Below are 19,345 nucleotides of genomic sequence, written 5' to 3'. Positions count from 1 at the left end.
AATGAAGCACTGCATTCAACACTACATTAACACTTAACAAAATCTAACTTTTGCACCAAATGCCACACACTTAATCCATATTACCATATTTTTGTCCAACCAACTTCACACTATTGTGCAACATGGCAGGCACGGTGTTATGGGTGGGCCCGACGGTCCTAGGCCCACCCACTTTTCACCAGGCCCACCCTACAATTTTCCTACCAAAAAAAAAAAAAAAATTATTTTTTACAAATTTTCATTTAGTCATAAATGATTCAAAATCAGCCAATAATCGCATGATTTTGTGCTAAAAATAGTTTTTATAAACATAATTTTTTATGTTGATGTTCATGCGCAAGCAAGTTCCTGAGACACGTGATGTGATGTTTGACGCCGGCGGGATAGGCTAGGCTAGTTCCAACTGCCATACCAAGCGTTGCTTTTTTTCACAAAAACAAAGAAGCAGTTGGCTATGCTACCGTATGTGGGTGTAGGCTATGGCGCAACCAACTTTGTTTTTATGTTCTTTAAACGTGCACGAATGGTGTCAGACTCGGAGTCGTCACTGCAACCAGGAGATGACCAAGAGTTGGTATCCACAACTCCACGCTCTTCCTCTCCGCCACCGTCTTGTGATCATAGAGATTTGTAGACTGTGATTGATAGTGATTGATAATGAACTCTAGTAGCATGTCTTTACATGACAGATAACGTTATGAACGAGTTCTGAATACTGGCTCGCTGCTCTGCTCGCGTTACTCAGGCGTTCCAATTCAATTCATTTAAACCTCCTTCCCAAAGGGGACTTTGCATGCCCTACGCAACGCTGTAATACCAAACTGCACCACTCTAGGTAGCGCACAGGGTGGGTATTGGGACAGGGCCTTTGACTGGGCTGTGGTTGCTTGGTCACAGACCTGTTGCGCCCTCTATTGGTCGGTCAGTGATAGAATTATAATTCAAAATGGTCACTCACTGGCTTTCAACGTTGGCAAGTGATGGTACTGCTGCTGTTCAAGCAATATACACTCACCGGCCACTTTATTAGGTACACCTTGCTAGTACCGGGTTGGACCCCCTATTGCCTTCAGAACTGCCTTAATCCTTCGTGGCATAGATTCAACAAGGTACTGGAAACATTCCTCAGAGAGTTTGGTCCATATTGACATGATAGCATCACGCAGTTGCTGCAGATTTGTCGGCTGCACATCCATGATGCGAATCTCCCGGTTCACCACATCCCAAAGGTGCTCTATTGGATTGGGTTCTGGTGACTGTGGAGGCCATTTGAGTACAGTGAACTCATTGTCATGTTCAAGAAACCAGTCTGAGATGATTCGAGCTTTATGACATGGCGCGTTATCCTGCTGGAAGTAGCCATCAGAAGATGGGAACACTGTGGTCATAAAGGGATGGACATGGTCAGCAACAATACTCAGGTAGGCTGTGGCGTTGACACGATGCTCAATTGGTACTAAGGGGCCCAAAGTGTGCCAAGAAAATATCCCCCACACCATTACACCACCACCACCAGCCTGAACCGTTGATACAAGGCAGGATGGATCCATGCTTTCATGTTGTTGACGCCAAATTCTGACCCTACCATCCGAATGTCGCAGCAGAAATCGAGACTCATCAGACCAGGCAACGTTTTTCCAATCTTCTATTGTCCAATTTTGGTGAGCCTGTGCGAATTGTAGCCTCAGTTTCCTGTTCTTAGCTGACAGGAGTGGCACCCGGTGTGGTCTTCTGCTGCTGTAGCCCATCTGCCTCAAGGTTCGACGTGTTGTGCGTTCAGAGATGCTCTTCTGCATACCTCGGTTGTAATGAGTGGTTATTTGAGTTACTGTTGCCTTTCTATCAGCTCGAACCAGTCTGGCCATTCTCCTCTGACCTCTGGCATCAACAAGGCATTTTCGCCCACAGAACTGCCGCTCACTGGATATTTTCTCTTTTTCGGACCATTCTCTGTAAACCCTAGAGATGGTTGTGCGTGAAAATCCCAGATCAGCAGTTTCTGAAATACTCAGACCAGCCCGTCTGGCACCAACAACCATGCCACTTTCAAAGTCACTTAAATCACCTTTCTTCCCCATTCTGAGGCTCGGTTTGAACTGCAGCAGATCGTCTTGACCATGTCTACATGCCTAAATGCATTGAGTTGCTGCCATGTGATTGGCTGATTAGAAATTTGCGTTAACGAGCAGTTGGACAGGTGTGCCTAATAAAGTGGCCGGTGAGTGTATATTTTGCACTGAGTAATTTTTAACAATTTGGCTCATTTTGTCAATGTTGCATGAATTATGAGGGTTTTTTGTGATTATAATTGTTATTCTATCTAGCTCGATTTTGGTCTCAAAATGCACCAAATTGATGCATTTAAATTATCAATATTGAAAAATTTTCTTCCGGGGGAGCATGCCCCCGGACCCCCCTAGAGAATTCTAGGCCCATCCATGATGGGCCTGGCCCACTCAAAACTGAAATCCTGGAGCCATGCCTACAACATGGGGATCGGTGGTTTAAATCTCCATGTTACCTCCAGCTTGGTCGGGTGTCCCTACAGACACAACTGGCCGTTTCTGCGGGTGGGAAGTATGTGTCCTGGTCGCTGCACTAGTGCCTCCTCTGGTCAGTCGGGGCGCCTTTTTAGGGGGAGGGGGAACTGGGGGGGGGTAGCATGATCCTCCCACGCGCTACATTCCCCTGGCGAAACTCCTCAATATCAGGCGAAAAGAAGCGGCTGGTGCCTCCACATGTATCGGAGGAGGCATGTGGTAGTCTGCAGTGTAGCCCTCCCCAGATCGGCAGAGGGGGTGAAGCAGAAATCAGGACAGCTCGGAAGAGTGGGGTAATTGGCAGGATACAATTGCGGTGGGGGAAAAAAAAAGAGGGGGGGAGGGGGAAAAAGGGACTTTAGTCTTGGGTGAGCTTTTCCATAATAAAATATATTTCTGTACAGGGCCGTCGCAGGGGGACTGCAAGGCCCTGCTCACTGACATGCATGTGCAGGAATCACAGTCACATAGTAGCTAATCTAGTTCTATACCACACCCAAATATTCTAGTTCTGTTGGCTACATGATATTGGTGCAATAGAATTTTTAACAGGTAGAATAATAAATACAACATCATCAAACACAGTCTCAGATATGATTTTTTGCTATTATGGTCTTTCAAAGACAAGTCAAGTCAAGTCAGTTTTATTTGTATAGCCTAATATAACAAATTACGAATTTGCCTCAAGGGGCTTTACAGCAACACAACATCCTGTCCTTAGACCCTCACATCGGATAAGGAACAACTCCCTAAAAATAAATAAATAAAACTTTAACAAGGAGAAAAAATAGGAAGAAACCTCAGGGAGAGCAACAGAGGAGGGCTCTCTCTCTCTCAAGACAGACAACGTGCCATGCATGTTGTATTTATACAATTTACACAATACAACATTGAAAGAGGATAACAGAATCATGATGGAAATATAAAATGTATGAAGAACATGATGCAGGGAATAAGCTGAAAGAAGAAGAAGATGGTCTTTCAAAGGAAAAAAAATAAACTGTAAAACTACTGGCTTTAAATCATCAAGTCAGCTCAGCTATCATTATATTTTCAGCATGTTGAAGTATTACAGTATCTTACAATTCAATATTTCAGGCCTATAGCTTACATTTCACTCAGAGTTCAGGTTATTTTTCAGACCGGTCATTACACATATGGTCACAGTCTCATGCACCTGCTAGCTTTGGACACCTGCCCAGCAACCACATCTCAAGAAGTGTTGACAAATTTATCCAGCGATCCTCGTGGTGACTTGTGAAATTCTTCCTTCTTTTTATTTTTTTTCCCTTTTCTCAGCACCTCATTCGTGTTTACAAAATCATTCGTAATCTCGTGCAGCCAATATTGTGTCCCCTTCTCTTCTTCCTCAAAGTGAGCAGCGGCATTGAGCATGCACTACATAACGACGCAATAATGACGCAATATCGAAAATAAAAAAAACAGAATAATTTGTTAGATTTTTCATGTGATCTTGACTATGCATAATGTTTATATAATTATATACTAATTGACACACATGGATTCCATTTTAGAAACACGTTGGGCCAAGAACAGTCATAAAAACATATATTTAAAAAAAAAGCTGCAGGATTGCAGGCCAGGCACAAGGCCCTAGAGATGTGAGGCCCTGTACAATCATATACTTCCCACAGCCCATGTGACGATTCTGGTTCTGTATGTAGAGAATTCTGCAGAGCGAGATTTTCAAGTCTGCAGAAACACAAATATACTGTTGAAACAAATCCATTCCATTTTTCGTCACAATAAATCAGTTCAACATATGCACAGCACCTACAGTATACATTACAGCTGTGTAAGCAAAAACCATGCTCTGTATTGAATACAGTAAACAGAAAAAATTGAGGGAAAAATATACAGAAAAAAAATTACAAACGAAAAAAACAGAGGATAGAAAAACACTTGGGCTGCATCTTGCCGCCTAGCTGGGTCTGGTCACAGCACCTCATTAGCTTCACAGGCAATATCTTCCCTGGCTATACATCAAGGGAAGAAACATCTTGAGTGTAGTATCCAGCCCTGGAAAGCACCCATATCAATATCATCACATGTTTCTTCCATTGCCTGCAGAAAAGGCATGTGTACATAGGGCTGGCGGTCATATACTGTCCACCGCCATGACAAAAATAACTCAATTGGATTGAGAAATGGAGAGTAGGGTAGAAGGTATTGAACAAGAAATTGTGGGTGGTCAGCAAACTAGTTTTGGATCAGGGCTGCACAATGGAAGCTGACATTGTCCCATACTACAACATATCTGTGCTGCTCTGCGTCAGCCATATGGTCCGCCAGTATCAAAATGCTGTGCAGTCTGTCCAAAAATGTGACCATGTGGGCTGTGTTTTATGGACCATGGCGAGGACACCATTAGTATGTGTGATGGTGGCACATACTGTGTTGCTGCCACGTTGGCCAGGAATCTCTACAATGGTTCTGTAAACAAGTCAAGAATAAGGCCGATGTGCAGAACTGCAGCAACTACAGCAGTATAAACTTGATCAGCCACAGAATGAAGATATGGGAAGGAGTAATAGAAGCTAGGTTAAGATGAGAGGTGAGGTTAGTTTTCACACAGAGGACGACCCGGGAAGACCCCCAAGGTTGGACTACCCTAGGGCTCGAACCCAGAACCAAAGCAAAGAAGCTTAAATTTATTGCAGTTCATTATAAATCCAGTGTTAGGTGATATTGTATAGCTTTATGAAGCCGTAGAACTGAAACAGCTTATCGGGGCTATTAGCTGTTTAAATTGTAGCGATTTCAGGGGGCAGCCCGGGAACCACTGCAGCCAGGACGCAAACCCGGGTCTCCCGATTAACAATAGTGTGATGGTTTAAAACAATTAAATAGACTGGTCTTTTTTTTTAATAAAGGAATGGTCTTGGACACAGGGATGGGCAAGCAGACGAAGGATCAAAGTCTGCTAAATTATGTTCTTGTCCTTTCCTTTGATAAATTGAAAGTAATGGGAGTATACCCATTTCGAAAACTTAGAGTTTGAACAATGTAAGCATAGCAGCCATCTGAGCTCTCAAATTTCGGTAACAGGTGGTGCACTGGCAGAAGTGGCATGATGTGGATGAATAAAAAAAAAATCTAAACAGGACGGATACGGCATGTCCATTATGTAGTGTTATGTGTCAGCATTAATCAGACGGAAGTCTTGACTAACGTTCACTTACTTTATTCACGTTACAACATAACACCGTTACACTGATAACTTTCACTTGTGGGCTCACTGGACTGAACTTTCTATCTGGTGCATCACTAACGATGATGTCACAAAGTATCCCTGCGCTTAGCACACACAGAAAGTAGTTCCATATCAACACATCTCCCTTTTTTGAGTCTGATAAGACATGCAAATGACAGTAACTCATTATCCAATGAAATGAATGTACAAATCATCATACATCTTAATAAAGTTACTCTTGCAATTCCACATTTACTGTTACTTCTTACTCAAATTCTGGAAGACTTGTCATATTAACATGTTTAAACAACCTGTAAACAGAGTTAAACATCAATGAAACATTGATCTAACATTTCAACATTTGTTTGACATCAGTTTTTTTTTTTATCGTTCTCTCACAGGAACAGTCTCTCAACTTCTGCCATAGAACAAAACATACAATAACCAAGTCTTACAATAACGAAAGTGATCCGGGTCGACTACTAGTCACTATCATAACTGCAGGCTATATCCTATTTCTGAGCTTGGACATCCGGAGGGAGCTTGGAGTAGAGCCAGTTGAGATGGTACGGGCATCTGATTAGGATGCCCCCTGGGCGCCTTCCTTTGGAGGTTTACCGGGCACAGCCAAATGGGAGGAGACCCTGGGGTAGACCCAGAACGCGCTGGAGGGACTGCATGTCCCATCTGACCTGGGAATGCCTTGGGATCCCCCAGGAGGAGCTGGATGGCGTTGCTGGGGAGAGGGACATCTGGAGTGCCCTACTTAGCTTGCTGCCACTGCGACCCGACCCCGGAAAAGTTGCTGAAGATGAGATGAGATGAGATATATCCTATTTCAGAATGTACTCCCCCTACTTGCCCGGGGGTTTTACAGTTCTGCCACATCATGTCACTTGCACCGGAGTTTTCGGTGCAGCAATGGTGGGTGTGACAGGAGGTTGATTCTCAATCTCAGCTGGTGGAGGTGAGGACGCTCCAGCATCACTCTCAGTGACCACCTCCCCCTCTTTAGAAGGAGTCCCAAGATCAAGGTAGATGGGTTTAAGGTGATGGCGATTCCTCCGCAGCTCACCTTTGTCTGTCTGGATGATGTATGAGTGGGGTGTGTCGCACTCTCGCAGAACTACAGCTTGCTTTGACTACCCACGCTCGTTATCCAGCTTCACAGCAACACTGGCCTCCAGTTGTAGTTCTGGGAGGGCCTTTGTGTTGTACTTGTTGTTGTAGTCTCATCTGTAGTTCTCCTTGGCTCTCTCATCCGTCCTCCTCACTCGCCAAAGGTCTGGCCATGCAAGCTGCAAATTGGCCTCCAGGGTGGGAACTGTAGTCCGGATCTGTCGTCCTAGCATGAGTTGTGCTGGGCTCGCGCCCGTGGCTTGTATGGGAGTTGATCTGTAAGTCGTTAGTGCTAAGAATGGGTGTTTTAGGATCTGCTTAGCAGTCCTTACAGCTCTCTCAGCCTCACTGTTAGCTTGGGGGTAGTAAGGGCTTGTTGTGATGTGCTTAAAATCATACTTTTTGGCAAACTGAGCAAATCCTCTCCCAGAAAACTGATGCCCGTTGTCAGTAATTAGTTCGTTAGGGCAACCCCATCTAGCAAAGATGTTCATTAACTTGGCTATGGTAGTGTCATTGGACATGTCATTGAGGTGGGCAATATCAGTGTACCTCGAAAAATAGTGCACAACAACTAGGAAGTTTTATTTGTTTAATTCGCAAATATCAGCCGCCACCCTCTCCCATGGGCAGCTTGGGAGCGCGGTAGTGATCAGTGGTTCTTGTCTCTGTGTAGGCTGAGACATCTGACATTCTTTGCATGTGCTGACTATTTCCTGCTGATCTCTATTGTTATGTGGCTGGTCTATTTTTTAATCTTTAGGCGCGGCTACGTGACCCAGATGCCCTCTAACAGGTAAAAACTACATAGAACAGGCTGCTGGTTATTGACTGATTTGGTGATTGGCTTCCGGCTTCTGCCTTCACGAGATTCGCTTCGTGAGTTCAGTAACTGCTGTTTATTATCCTACTCTCTCTTCTTCTCTACCGTCTTCATTTGTCCTACTGTGCTTACTTAACGCTAGAGTCACTAGTTTTCTTTCTCAAATGACTCTTGTGTTAGTGGGCAGCCTTTCGTCCCTAGTCTGTTTACTAGCTCCGAGCCTAGTTTAGCAGTTAGCTTTATTGCATTTGCATTTGCAGTCAAAGCAGCCTCGTTAAAATGATGGTTTGTGGTGACCGTTTCGCAGTTACAGATAGGTTGTCTCTACTAGAGAGACGTGTCCGTGAGTTAGAGCAGCTTCTTTCGGCTAGGATTACATTAGACGTGATGGGCTCTCCAGATAGCCGTAGCCCCGGGCCTGACTGCAAACTTGCTATTGTTAGCCTAGCTCAACCTCCTTGGCAGATGCAGCGGAGTTTGTCTCCATTTGCCGTCGTGGGAAGGCTCGCAAGAGCAAGCCACTGGGTCATATGGCCTGGTCTGCAGCCACCTCTCCCATCTGCAAACCGGTTTTCGCCCCTCACCAGCCCTGTTGGTAATCCTACCAGCCAGCGTGCCTCTCCCGCTCCTGTCAATAGAGTAAAGTAATGCATGCTAGTGATAGGAGACTCCATTACCCGCAATATCAGATTGGTCACTGGTTAACCGCGGCCAGAGTCTCTGACATAGAGGATAATCTTAGGATGCTGGCATCACGGAGGGAGAATCAGAGAACCCAGGCCCACAGCACCACTACTTTCAGCAACATTATATTATAGCAAATTCGGGGGGGGGGGGGGCAACTGGAAACCGCCACAGCCAGGACGCGAACCCGGGTCTCCTGCACCACGGGCGACTACGTTAATCAGTCGACTAAAGGTTCCGACCCGTTAGCCAAGGGCTAGCGAGTCAATTTATCCATGCATGTTACATTATATAATAATAACATGACGTTATTCATGTTGGCACCAATAATGCTAGGATGAAGCAATCAGAGATCATAAAAGCTCGCCTAGTCAGGATGCTTGAGTTTGCCAGAAAGATGTGTCGGCATCGATTAATTGTTTGGTCCCTTATCCGTGAGGGGTAATGATGACATGTACAGTAGGCTCACCTCAATGAACCGCTGGCTGGCTCATTACTGTACTGAGCAGGGATTCGGTTTTGTTGATAACTGGCCTTCTTTCTGGGGCTGCCCTTACCTGCTGTAAGCGGCATTCACCCTACTGGAGATGGCGCCGCTCTTTTGTCTAGCAATATAGATAGCTGTCTGCATTTAGTTTGACACTAGGGACTTATTCAGCAGGCTGCAGGTGATTAGAGAACCTGCTAGGTTTAAACCTAGTGCAGAAGTGGAGTCAACTAGTTTAGTTATGTCTAGTCAGGGAATTTTTCATAGTATAGATCAGAGGTGCCCACCTCCAGGCCTCGAAGGCCGCCGTTTCTGCAGCTATTTGTTGCAACCATGCACTACACCACCTGATTTAACTAATTCCTTTCCCTCCTTGGTCCAAGAGGTGAGCTAATTAGTTAAATCAGGTGGTGTAGTGCATGGTTGGAACAAATACTCGCAGACACTGCGGCCCTCGAGGCCTGGAGTTGGGCACCCCTGGTATAGATTATCAGACTGACAGCTTGGTCTATAACATTAAGACCTAAGACCGTCTCCCTTCCTTACTGTATTGCTCCCAAGCTGTCCTCTCCTAAGTGTGTGAATCACAGTAATGTAATAATCATTCCTACAACTGGTGGTGGTGAAATGTGCAACGAAACACCTAATAATCTACAGAACTCAACATCCAATCTTATCAAAAGTGTTACCACACATCGTTCAAAGTCTAGGTATTCAAAATTGTCAACTAATAAAAGAAGGTATCTAATTCCAATTAATGTTTCATCTATTGGTAGCTCTAAAGTTCTGCCTACTACTGATCACTTCAACAAAACTCTTAAATTTGGTTTCATAAATATCAGATTGCTGTCTACCAAAGCCTTACTAATAAATTGTCTTATTCTTGAACATAGTTATGATATGATTGGCTTATGTGAAACAAAATGTCAAACCAAATGTTTTCTTTCCCTTAAATGAAGGTTCCCCCCTGATTATACTTATGCTCATGTAGTTTGGACAAATAAACAAGGTGTGGGTGTTGCTTTAATATTTAAGTCTATTTTCAATTTAACTTCTAAAACGGAATCTAAATTCAAGTGATTTGGGGCTCTTATTCTAACTCCATCTACCTCAGCCACGAACAGACTACTCAGTCTACATTCTGATACTCTATTGACCTCCAGGACCTCACTCACTATTTCTCGAAGAATTTGGAGAATTTATCTCAGGTGTTGTTACTCGTTGTAATGAGATTCTAGTTCTTGGTGTTACAATATTCATCTGAATAAGGCAGGTGATCCTCTAAGTGAAGCCTTTCTGGTGTGTGTCGATATGTTTGGGTTCACTCAGTTTGTTCAAGAGTTGACTCATTGCAGTGATTACACCATTGATTTGGTTTTATCTAAAGGGATAGCTGTTTCTGGTCTGAATGTCTTGCCAACCACATCTGCTGTGTCAGATCATTTTCTCATTAAATTTGAAGCATTATTGGCATGTCAGGATCAGATCAATTTTTCTCGGCATTTGGAGTGAGTGCAACTGGTCGGTAGGGGTTGATTTCTGAGGGGTGGGGTTTCTTGGATACCAGTATAATGGTGGTCGTTTTCCAGAGGTTGGGAATTTATGATGTTCTATAGGATTCCCAGAAGATGGAATAAAGGATGGGGGAGAACTTGAGCACCCTAGCCAGGATGCCGGCTGGCCCTGGTGCCTTGCCTGGTTTACACCTGCCCAGCTGCTGTTGGACATCCTCAATTGTGTAGGGTGGGTCTGTGGGCTTATGAGAGGGGTGGGCACTAAGCAGTTCCTCACAGATAGCAGAGTTGTGGATGACAAACCCTGCATAGAAGGTGTACAGTGTGTTGGCAAAGGTGGTGGGGTCTGTGACTGCAGAATAATCTTGATTTATAATCAGTGTTCTTACTTTATGAAAGGCTTGCTTTGTGTTCATGTTGCTAAACTGCTCCAATCTGTACTTATGTTTGAGTTTGGCCTTAATAATGTCATTCTTGATCTGTTAATTGTTTTAAGGAAAGCCCAGTCCCTGCGCTGAAATGTCTTCTGCTTTTCTTTCAGACTGTGCTTAAGATTGGAGGTAAACCAGGGCTTGGAGTTAGGGTATTTTCTAAAAGTTTTTGTGGGTATGGTGGTGGTGATGCAGAATTTGATATAGTTTAGTGGTAAGTGATACTCTCTTATCCAGATCGCTTTGAAAAATGACCCAGTCTTTGCACGCCAGTGAGCCTCATAATTTTGTGATAGCATTCTTTCACCATTAGATGGCACAGGGGATTTGAAGCTAGATGTGTTTCAGTTCCAATGTGTAGAAGCAGGAAGACAACATTATGGTCTGGAAAGCCAAGCGGAGGATGTGACCGAGCGCTGAACGCATTGGTGATGTTGCCATAACACAAGTCAAGAATGTTATCTTTCCTTGTGGTAATGTCCAAATACTGATGGAAAGACCAAGGGTAATGTCATGCGGAACTACTGTTTTGACGTCGGACTCTTTTTCACGGCGGAACAATCAACAAAATGTGCTTTCATGAGACAGAGTCTGTAGGCTCAGAGAATGGAGAGATATTTGACAGGGACAAAAAGAAAGACAGATGATGCTTCTGAGACAAACAAGACAAAGTGCTTAGCTGACGATAGTCAACCAAAAACCCAGTTAAGAAAATATGACGAAGCCTATCTAGCTTTTGGGTTCACAGTGAATGTGGTGGGAGATGAGGAGAGACTAGAGTGCATGTTATGTCTGAAAATTCTGGCAGCTGGTAGTATGAGACCAGACAAATTAAGAAGACACAGAGACATTACACCCCAGTCACGTCTATAGGAGGTTTTCCGTGCAATGTCATCACAGAGATGCGTGCGCAACTAGGGGGCAGAAAGCAGCTACAGCGCAGAGATTTTAACCAAGATAGAGCTCAGATACAGCAGAGATGATGCGCAGTTGTTGTGCAATAAACTCCACAAACCGCCAAAAGGATGGGTGGAAAATGTTCAACATTTTCATTGTTTAACTGCTTTGGTAGCTCTCAAAAGATTACGAGATGCATAATCTTTTGAGAGCTACCAAAGCGGTTTTGTCCCCTGGCTGCGAACGCACCCAGTAATGTTTGTGAACAGGAAACTCGTCTATAAGCCACACGAGTTTTTCCAGTGAAAACTTGGTGCATCCCGTCAGCAGGAACGTTGCTTTGTAAAAGCTGCATCAGTGAACAACAAAGCACTAATGGCATTATACAAAGTCGCATACATAATTGCCTAGTGCAAGAAACCACACACAATAGCAGAAGAGTTCATACTTCCCGCAGCTTTAGATATGGTGTCAATTATGTATGTTTGATGAGACAAGCACCGCAAAATTGAGGGCTGTCCCTCTGTCCAATGATACAGTTGCAAGACGTATATGCGACATTTCAAATGACCTTGAAGAACAACTCATTGAAAAGCTGAAAGACATGTTTCGCCTTACAAGTGGACAAGGCTACTGACAGCAATAAAGACTGCTTGTTTATTGCTTATGTTCGCTTTGTCACGTCAGAGTCACTGTGTGAGGATTTGCTGTTTTGCAAGTACTTCCCAAGTAGAGCGACAGCTGATGAACTGTTTAGGCTTCTTGGCTGTTACCTGACAGAACATGGGCTGAAATGGAAGAACTGTGCGGGCGTTTGCACAGATGGTGCACAGACCATGGCAGGGAAAACGAAGGGATTGCAGGCACTAATCAAGAGGGTTTCGCCAAATGCGCAATGGACACACACTGTGTCATATACAAAGAAGTGCTAGCATCGAGACAGATTAGCCCTGACCTAAACAAGGTTTTGACCAATGTTGTTAGCAGGGTCAGTTTCACTCAGCTGTGTTGTTTCACGTCAAGGCTAGGTGGCTCTCATACGACGTAAGGTGTTGTCGCTAGTCTTTGAGCTCAGAAAGGAAATTTGGGTGTTTCTGGAAGAGGATCTTGTGCATGAAGTTTGCAAGCAAGTTTAGTGATAAACAATTTCTGATGAAACTGACCTATCTCCGCGATATATTTGGAAAGCTGAATGAATTAAATCTTCAACTTCAAGGCAGAGACAAGCACCTTCCTAACCTGGCAGACAAGATCAGTGCATTCACGCGAAAGCTTGAGATGTGGGGTAGGTGACTCGATCAAGGAAATACTGATTTCTTTGAGAATCTGAGTGAATTTGTTGAAACCAGTGATTCTGGAATCACCACAGTGATTTCATGTCTTAAGGAGCACATCTCTTCCCTGAGAGGATCCTTTCAAAAATACTTCCCAAACAACAGTGTGACTGAGTGACAGATCCATTCAATGAAGCAGCACCTGCTGATTTCAGTTCTGCTGAAGAGGACCAGTTCATCAAGATGACATCTGACTCCACTCTGAGGCTGAGCTTTACAGCTCAGACACTGAGTGAATTCTAACTTGGTGTGGAGGGGTAATATCCACTAATAGGACAGAGGGCTGTGGGCATTCTGCTTCCCTTTGCCACATCCTATCTCTGTGAGATGGGCTTTTCTGCTGTTGCCTCACATAAAAACAAAGTACAGATCTAAACTCAGCATTGAGCATGACTTTTGAGAGTGGCAGTATCAAGCCTGCAACCCCGTTTTGAAAAGATGTGCAGTGCAAAACAGGCTCATTGCCGCCACTAATGAATGCAGCCACTAATGCAGTGATAAGACTTGAGCTCTCACAAATTGACTTGCTCATCATTTTTCCCAAATATCTGCATTTGTTCTTTTTGTTTTTGTTTTGTTTTTTTTGTTGCACAGATTGAACTTTATTGTTATTGTTCTTGCAAAGTGGTCTTTAAATTTTATTGTGTTTTTCTCTGTTTTTGAAAAAGCACAGACTAATGGCGCAATCTAGTGACAGATGTCACAAAAAGAGGTTTGATAAAGTTGAAGTGGAACTTGCGTTTGTTATTTGCAAAACAGAAATTACTGAAAGAAAAGCGAAAGCAGTGTTCATGATCTTGATGTTATTTAAATAAAGTTAAACTTGATCCATTTTGTTGGGGCGGGGGGCATAAAAGAAAGTTTGAGAACCACTGGTGTATGATTATGGCATGAAGTAAATAGGTGTCACACGACAACTGATGTATACAGTATGATTTGTGGAGTCCTCAATTATGTAGCGTTAATTAAAATTTGGATGCTCGGGTCAAATGTCCGGATGACAGACGCAACAGTAAATCGGCTCAAGTTGGGCTGGACTCTCTCTTCAGCCTCCCTTTGTCAAGCCATTTTTGTTAACATGGTCAACTAACGTTGCCCAGATTTCATCACAAAGTTGTCTTCTTCCTTTTCCTCTTCTTTGTCCTTGTTCTTCCCCTCTCTCTCACCCTCCCTCTACCTCTTCCTCTCACTACTATGTTGGCTTCCATTGTTGCTGTAAAAAGGTCCTCATCTCTGGTCGTTTTATAATGCTTACATCCTGATTGATGAGACAGTCAAGCAATGAGGTGTTTGGCCAGGTGGTGTGTGTATTGGCTAATTGGTCCATGGGTTTGGCATTTTGAATGGCAGTGTTCTGAAATGGCAGACAAGGGAGTTTTAAGTCAGATTTCTGTGTTTTATGTAGAGCACTGTGGGCAGTGTGTTGCAAAAATTGCCACGTTGAATTGCAAATTGGGTACAAAGCAGAAAATGTGTTTATAGTTTGGGAGACTTGGGCAGAAGTTTGGATCTCTGCGTGTCAGTTTCAATAAATGTGCTTTACGTGTCAGCAATTGAGAAAAATGATAATTCAGCATGAAAACAGCTCCACAAACCCACATAGATGTATGACTAACCAGTGTGGGCAGCAGTAATATATTACACTTTTTTTAAAGCCCACCAAATAGAAGGATATATTGTGGAATCTGAATTATAAGTGAGTTCTCCCTTCTTCTTCTTTTTTTTTGTGGAAAATATAGATTCTGGGACCTCCAGAGAATCCCACACAGTAAAAAAAAATCAAAACGGTTTTTTCCCCATGCATTAAAAACTTGAAAATATTTTTTTTCCATAGCAAACACAGAACCACTTTGTGAAAATCCGACTCAGTTTAGCAAAGTCTGACTGTAGGCGCACATCAACACAACAGCTCACACAGCTTCAATTCTATTCAATTTGAGTTTCAACCTATCTACAGTAACTGCCTTTTCCACTAAAAAAGTGGAAATGGCTTTTTTTTTTAAATGGAAAGATTGTATTAAAGGACACTCTTTTATTTTCTGGGACCCTTAGGTCGTCTGGGGAAGGACTATTGGCTGTCCCAAGAGTTAGAACAAAACATGGTGAGGCGGTGTTTTATTATCATGCTACACAGACCTGGAATAACCTCCCAGGTGATATCAGACAAGCTCCAACCCTGACCACTTCTAAATCAAAGTTAAAAACGTTCTTATTTTGTACTGCTTACCTTGCCCTGTAACATCTTTTTAGCTAAATAGCCTTTAGCTTAACTAGTTTACTTTTAAGTCTTTTGTCCATTGTATTTTTTGTCTGAACTTTTGCACTTTTTAAGATTTTTAATTGTAAAATCGTATACCTTTTACCTTTGTAATTTTGTCACTCTGTAAAGAACTTTGAATTGCCCTAGTGTATGAAATGTGCCGTACAAATAAAAGTGCCTTGCCTTGCCTTTTCTATGACTGTCTTTGGAAATTAGTCATGTTTCAATGTGTGTGTGTGTGTGTGTGTGTGTGTGTGTGTGTGTGTGTGTGTGTGTGTGTGTGTGTGTGTGTGTGTGTGTGTGTGTGTGTGTGTGAGAGAGCGCGCATACTCTGAACTTTGCACCAGCTCTCAGAATCTCCAAGAATCGACTTTTAATGTTTATATATGTGTTCTTATTCTGTCTCTCATTTCTACCAACAATTGGCTGGTTGGCCATGTACAAACATGGCCACAGGTGGTGGGAGCAGAGTCATTATAAAAAGGACAGCTGAATGGATTTAATGACTAGAAATCCCCAGGCAACTCAAGATGTGATTCGATTTTGATTCAGAAGACTACAATTCGATTACAATTGATTCTCAATGCAGTCGTGATGTGCCTCACTATTGGATCTGAAAACAGTTTCCTCTTTTCACAGTTTATTCCTTTTCAACTTTTGATTGCCTACCTCTTTGAAGAACGTATTTCTTCTAAGATGCTGTGTTGAAGCGAAGTTTAATTTGATGTGAGCCATCATGTTGTTATGGAGAGTAGGTGTCATTGTATCAGTGAAATTACACTGAGAGGGAGCGTTGTAGTTTGGTTTCCTAGTGAGTACCTTACAGCAGATCGGTCTTAAATAACAGGATACAGGTGCAAATTTTAGATAAAATATAAAATAAATTGCTTAAACTTTTCAATGGTCTTTTCCTGCTCTGAGATTGGTTTAAAGAGGTAGCAAAACTTTACCTTTTTCAGCTGAGTACATGTTGGCATGACCCCGGGGTGGTAGAACTGATTTCCCTTGTGATAAATTCAACAAAAAAGACATTGCATCACACAACAGCTTCAAGCAAGAGAATATTTGCTTTTTCTGTTGTCCGAGGGATATGCACATTATAGAATAGAATACTCTTTATTAGTCATTTTGTACATACATACAAATTAAATTTACTCTCTGCATTTAATCCATCCTAGCTGTGTAGCAAGGAGCAGTGGGCAGCTGCAGCGCCCAGGGACCAACTCCAGTTATTTCTTTCCATTGCCTTGGTCAGCGGCACAGACAGGAGTATTACCCCTAACATGCATGTCTTTTTGATGGTGGGAGGAAACCCATGCAGACAAGAGGAGAACATTCAAACTCCATACAGAAAGCACCTGCGACGGCCTGGGGTTTAAACCCAGGACCTTTGTGCTGTGAGGCAACAGTGCTAACCACTAGGCTACTTTGCTGCCCATCAATCTCCTCTGAATCGCCAACTTAACATGGGGTCATCCAAGACACAGGGTCCCGCGGGTCGGACCAATAAAATACATGCTGGTTGGGCATCCGGGTAGCATAGTGGTCTATTCTGTTGTCTACCAACACGGAGATCGCCGGTTCGAATCCCCATGTTACCTCTGGCATGGTCAGGCATCCCTACAGACGAGATTGGCCGTGGATTTGGGTGGATTTCCTTGTGTCCTTGTCGTTGCACTAGCACCTCCTCTGGTTGGTCGTGGCACCTGTTTGGGGGGATTGGGGAATAGTGTTATCCTCCCACGTGCTACGCGCCCCTGGCAAAACTCCTCACCATCAGGTGAAAAGAAGCGGCTGGTGACTCCACATGTATCGGAGGAGGCATGTGGTAGTCTGCAGCCCTCCCCGAATTGGCAGAGGGGGTGGAGCAGTGACCAGGATGGCTCAGAAGAGTGGGGTAATTCGCTGGGTACAATTGGGGAGAAAATGGGGGAAACATCCAAAAAAAAATACACGTTGATTAGAAAGGTGACACCAGCGGGTGGTAGTGTTCTGCCATCTTCAGCACCCCAAAACACCACCACTGTCCTCTTTCTCTCCAGCAAAAGAAATTCTTACATACCCTTCATTTGTAAATGCGGAGTGTCGTAGGTCGACTTTAAAAGCAACAGGTAGCTTTTGTCGCCGACATTATGTAAAACCACGTGAATTTTTTCATTTTCATGCCCAAAGTACTTGAGTTCTGTGTAGATCATTCTGCATACAGTGTGACTTACATCCAGCTTGTTTTTCTCTTGAAACCCAAATGTGTCCACACATGCCACCTTTTAGAGTGGAGGGGGAAGAGCAAAACTTAAATCTACTTGGATTGTTTAGCCTGCCGGCCAATGGAGCATGCAGGTTACAGACCTGAACACAATGCACATTTCTGTCCAATTTTCCCACTGTTGCACCATCAACCTGGTTCAAAGAAAATGTCAACAAGAGCACTTGGACTGTGCTAACCTCTGCCAAGGCTGAAAAGTTCCCCGGTAATGTTCCACACCCGTATAGACTTTTTTTTATCCCATAGTCATGAAATTAATCACATTCTTTGACCATGAAAAAATATGCCTGAAAACTGGACTTCAAGTCACTGTCATTAGTCACAAAAATATGTGAGGAAAAAGATAATCCCTAGTTCAAATTGCTACTACGGAAGAAACGGGGACATCAGTGCCGTCCACTTTAGGAGAATCCCAAGTTGAATTGTAGATAGAAACTGCCATTTGTGTTTTTTTTTTTGCAAAAATATCTCAAAAATTAATAGAATTTCACCTCCAATATCTCATCAATTGTTCCTCTGCCCAAAAACCACCTTCTCACAATTGGGGGGGGGGGGGGCATAACCTCTTTCAGAGAGGTAACTAGGCCTGTCCAATATACTTTTTTTATATTTTTGTTTTAGTTTTTTTTTTCAAATTTGCAAATAGACATTTCAATAATAAGAATAACAAATTGCAATAATTTACAGTGAAATTAATAAATAAAAAAACTCCGATTTTTGTTTGGGTTTTTTTTTTATTTATACTGATTTGTTAGTAAGATAATTATTTGTTGATCTCTGGGTTGGTAACAGCAAAAAGAATGTCCTTGGTTTAAAAAGAGTCTTGCAACCTCAAAAAAGTCACATAAAGTTAATTTTTTCTCTGAATATATGGCAGTGACTTTATGGGAAAAATAAATAAACAGAAAGATTGACCATGGTGAAAGTATGACTTTAATGATTGTGCCGTCAAACCACAGCACTCTCCCTGGCTCGAAGACTCTCGCCCTGAGCTAGAAATAAATAAAACAAGCTTTTGTGAGTAATTCATAACTAAAGTTTGCCGTGCAATCTTTATTTGATAATGAAACTCTTCACTGGCCGTGTCAGATATAAGCATGTGAATAAATACCAACTTTTCCCATCCTCACAACATTTGATATAATTACAATTTTATAGCCTGTTTCATCATCTCGCCCCCTATTTCATGTTTTTTTCCCTCTCTAATGTTCCTTGATATCCTTGATGTTCTAAAGCATTCCGTATTGACACAGACATTGAAAATGGAGAGTGTTGTTCATTATACATCTGATCAAGGTTGTAAGGACGTTTCACTGTGTGTAAGTGACATAAGAGGTGTGTGTGGAAAGAGGCAGGTCGATCTGGGGTTTTTCCCTAAAGCTGCCTTGCTGCTAATAGAAAATAGAAAGCAACTCGAGATTTAAATGAAAATCCTTTGTGGTTGTCTTATTGCATTTAAGAACAGCAGGCCAGTGAGAAAACACATCTTGTGGGATGAAGGGTGTTTTTCAAACATGCGCCCTTCATCTTCAACCTTTTTCTTTCTTCATTTATGCAGTACTTAACTGCCACATGCAGTATGTTAACTTAAGGATAGCTTACATACTTCATACACATATATAGACATTACATTTAAAGGGGAACTATAAGAAGATGGCAATCAGGAGTAGTAGTTTGGTTTGTGTTGTGCCATGCCACATTAACCAGGATCCTTTTTTTTAATTTTTTAATTTTTTGCCCCTTTTTCGCCCCTATTGTACTTGGCACACTACCCCA

At 42.8% G+C, this 19,345-nt stretch overlaps 1 protein-coding gene across 1 annotated transcript in view; it reads left to right on the top strand.

Moving 5' to 3' along the window:
* Positions 1–19,345, top strand: part of spock1 (SPARC (osteonectin), cwcv and kazal like domains proteoglycan 1) — a 258,148-nt gene that overhangs the window by 58,260 nt on the left and 180,543 nt on the right. The window lies entirely within an intron of this gene.

Source organism: Lampris incognitus, chromosome 1 (assembly GCF_029633865.1).
Source record: "Lampris incognitus isolate fLamInc1 chromosome 1, fLamInc1.hap2, whole genome shotgun sequence".
NCBI classification, from domain to species: Eukaryota; Metazoa; Chordata; class Actinopteri; order Lampriformes; family Lampridae; genus Lampris; species Lampris incognitus.
Note: the sequence above shows the minus strand (reverse complement) of the source record. Positions and strands in the feature narration are given on the sequence as shown.